The sequence below is a fragment of the Etheostoma spectabile genome, chromosome 9 (genome assembly GCF_008692095.1).
Source record: "Etheostoma spectabile isolate EspeVRDwgs_2016 chromosome 9, UIUC_Espe_1.0, whole genome shotgun sequence".
In the NCBI taxonomy this organism is placed as follows: domain Eukaryota; kingdom Metazoa; phylum Chordata; class Actinopteri; order Perciformes; family Percidae; genus Etheostoma; species Etheostoma spectabile.
Window position 1 is genome coordinate 18,296,492 of NC_045741.1, and position 4,351 is coordinate 18,300,842.

The window sequence follows — 4,351 nt, forward strand, 5'->3', positions numbered from 1 at the left end:
ACAAGCCATGTTCTCCTCAAAAAATTCCTGATCGAAATTTCCAACGCCCTTCAATTTCTCTGTAAAAGTCACAACTTTTCACAGAAAATCGACCTCTATCGACCCTGACATTTTACGGAGTTAAAGTGCCTGTGTGAAAGGGGACTTAGTTTACCTAATGCATTTAAATCAACAGCTTTTACAAAACAACTGATGCCTATGTTAGTAAAACCCCCAAACCTGCAATCTCTAGTAGATCAAAACATTTGTTTTCTGTCTATGTCACTCAGGTCTGAGAAACTGAACGAAAAGAGTCGGTCGGTTGACTACTCATCAGGGTTTCTATTGTGCTCTTTTCTTTGTCTTGAGATTTTTTTCTGTGAGCATCACTAGGCCCCCCCCGCGTCTTCTTTCTCCATGTTTTTGCGCGCCATCCTTTCTCTCCCGCTCTGCCAGCCGCTGACACTGATGACAGTCCTTTACCCGCCGGAAAGCACTGCGTGTAACAGGCAATGACATTCTTTAAACGGGTGGGAGGGACTCACAAAAAACATGAATCAGAAATTTTAACACTTCAAAGAATTACATCACTAAGGACAGATTACAGTATTCACCGAAGCCGCCCCTTCCACTACACCAACCGGCTGTATAACGTTAAACCGTTCAACCCTTTGCCGAAGATGATAAGTTGATGTGTTCACAGAACCGCCAATCACAATAGCACCCGACAGGGGCAGAGAGTAATATAAACGCAGAGTTACAGGCAGCTGGCAGAAGGGAGGAGTAGCATGTATGTTTAGCATGGCTGAACACTCAGACACCCCCACCCTAAACTGTTCATAAGACTATTCTTCCACCACAGTAAATTCAACTCTCAAGTCTTATGCATAATTAAGGCTCAATGAATTTCACTGAATTCTTTTAGTTTCCAAAAATATATATCTGAAAGATAAGATCCAATAAGGCACTCAACTTAAATAATGGTGTTATCTTCATGTTTACAAAAGATGAGCTTAATAATAGCACTACAAGAAATTACAACACATGCATGCTTAACACATGTAGTCACCTCCCATAATGATACATTCTTCCTTCAACAAAAAACATTAAAAACAAAATGGCTTAAAACACAGCAACATTTTCCATCTAAACTAAGAAATTCTACATTTAATGTTCACACTGTTTTTCAACACACGAGGTGAACCTGAGTATTAAATCCAAGCCGAAGTAGAATCCTTGCCAAGGGATTTATGACCAAAGTAACCTAAACCTGGATAACGTTTATGAGCACACACACACTTTTGTATGATTTTGTCATTCCTGGTAGCGAACAAAAGCATAGAGAGCTCAGAGCCAAAGAGAAGGCAACTAACCACGATGACAGCGTCAAGTTATCAGCCATAAGTACAAACACCCCTGGATCAAAGTCAAAATACCGCCACACCAATACTGCCAAGAATCATCTACCCTTATCAGTTGTGGCAACTGCAACAAACACCAGAGCCACAGCAAATGAAATACCAACCCACTTAGTGGGCAAAGCCTTGCCAAAACGTGCCCCCAATGGAGCGAGAAGAATAAGAAGTGTACAGATTTTGCAAACCACAAGCCGGTTGAAAGGGGTGGAAAAGTCAGATTAGAAAGTGAGGTAGACATATAGAGGTAGGACGCACAATTCCGGTCTGTCGAAGCCGAGTTTAAGATCTGTAACAGTAAAATCCTTTGGGAAATAGAGAGTAAGCAAAAAGAACACAGTACCACTCTCTATCTGTCTGCTAAATATGAAAACAAAAGGTGGTTCACAGCCATAGGAGTCACTGTACCATCCCGAGAAATACGTTTTTATAGGGTTGTACTTGGCATGACAAACGAACAAGATATAACCATGTCAAGTCAGTGAAAATAAATGTCTGCCAAAATGCATCAGATTGTAGGTGCAGCCCTACAACTCAAGGTATTGAATGTCCAGGACTTTAAAAAACGTCAAAACCATGTAAAAGAAGAATTGGACTAAATAAAAACATATGTAAACCTAACAACAAAATACCTATCATTTACTTTATTAAGAGTTTTATTTGAAGAGGTTAATAATTCTGAAGCCTCAATAAACGGTTTACATCTTCAATATCTAGACCCATAAAGTAACTGTTTTAACCACGCAGATCCCTAAATAGTGAGTAATGTGTGTCACATTAGTGTATCTGTACTTGGCTAATTCTAATGCGACTGTGTCTGATCATTTAAGGATACGCCATTCTTAGGCCGTCTTGAATCTGGTGACGCCTTATATTGCTCTTTGTCGTGTCCTCACCTCTCTCATACAATAATCTACGTCATTGGCTCTGCACGTCGCGTCCACCTTTGACCTCGCCTTCCTTTTCTTCCCTCCCCTTATCTTCCTGGCCTCTGTTTCTTTCCTCTCCTGGCTTTTCGCGGGTGTTTATTACAACCTCTCCAGTTAGTTCGGGTTTAAAGCTGGCCTCGTTGTTGGGCCTCTTTCCTGTAGCGCATCTCCCCCCATTTCCATCACTCTCCTACTCTTATCTCCTCTTCTTGTGCTCTTCCTTCCCTCTGGTCGGGAGCGCTGACAGCTGATGGGGTTTTAAACAATTGCATAAGTGTACTTTTCTCAAGCGCCTTTCTGCCCAGATTTCTCTCTCTCGCGCCGAGTCCGATTGGCTCTTGTCCTGAAATGTCATCAATCTCCTCTCGGACCTGCTGCTGGCTTTTCCTTCCTCATCAAAACCTGTTTCTCTCTCTTACTGTTCCTCTGTTCACTCCGCTCCCTTCATAACTCTACTCTGATTTGAAACCCTGTGGCAAGACTCGCTAACCCCTTGAATACCTTCCAACTCCTTTCGTCTCTTGTCCCACATCTAGAATTTCAGTGCTGCTGTATGTTTACTGTCCCACACTCTTCTGTCCCTTTTGAAGTTCTTCTTTTTCTGTCTATGGAAGACCTTTAATAATTTCACCTTTTCCCTTGTGTGCATGCACATTTTCCGCTTTTCCTTACTCTTCGCAATCTTTTTGTATATATCTGCTACCCCATTTGACCATTTCCCTCTCCTTCTCCAACTTCCACCATTTAGTCTTGCCCTTCCCTGGCTCTGTCCTCCTGTCCTCCTGCTTTCCTGTTGCCTTTCCCTCAGGAGAAAGCTTTACCAACAAAATTTTCCAGGACAAAGCTTGATATGTTTTCCCCTCGTCCCGTCTCTCCCCTGTTATTGCACCCTTTCCTCTGCTTCCAATCTTGACCCCTGATCTCACCTAGCTCTAACACTTCCTCCCTCCCTCCCCTCTCTCCTGTCTTTGGAGAGGGCCCTCTGCCATCTACGAGATTTTGGGGATCTTCCAGTTTTTTCCATTAGTGGAATGGAGGCGGATGGGCTCATTAGGCCGCCCAGGCCTCCACCATCAGGAGGGCTCACCTCGCACCGCTGGCACTTGTTCCGCTGTAAAGGAAGATGTGTCTTTGTCGTGCCGGCAAAACTCGCACAACACAAGTCCCTTTGCCTGCACATGCTGTAGGAGACCGAAGAAGCCAAAGTAGTTTTCGGGAAAAACAGCCAATTTGATTAAGATGGACCGGGGTTATTTCCGACATTACAACACAACAACACAGTTTTCTCCTGCTGTATGATAGCCCCTACATATTAAAACTTGTGCGTTTTGTCAGTGCCTACATAATGAAGTGGATAACTGTCCACGTTAAAGCGATAACCCATGGTTTGTTACCACACAGCCAGCTACTGCAGTACCAGTTTAAGCAGCTCTTTCATTCGGGGATCAGTTTCCCCGTTGCGCCAGCATGAGGTCACTTGAGGGGAAGAAGGTGAAGGTCCTCTTGTGCGGTGACCTGGGCAGGCTGTCAACATGGTCCCAGCACCATGGGAGGTGGACACAGACGCAACACACACAGTGACTGTCTGTCAGGGAGAATATTACTTATAAAATTGTTTTTATAAATGGTGAAACAAAACAGTGGTACAATTCTTACTCAGTTAGCAAAGCGGCAGTGTCTTGACGAAATTTTCCATGTTACAACGTGCAACCCAAATCTAACACATAGAGAAAAACATTGATCTTGTACCCTTGTTACATAGACTACAAAATCACCCGCTCAAGTTAAGTCCATGGGTAACGAAGAACAAGAAGGCCAAGTTCCCTTTTCCAGCTGGCAGCATCTGTGCTTTAAAGGTGTTAATACCAGTGTCCCCTGCCAGCTTGCTGATGTAGCGCAAGCATCAATTTGCAACTCTTCATTTCCAGTCCAGGTTATGCTTGATACCCTCTTAAAAAGAAAAAAAAAAAAAAAAAAAAGGTTCTGCCTATCCAGTGTGTGCTTGCAAGACATAAATGGGCGCTCTGG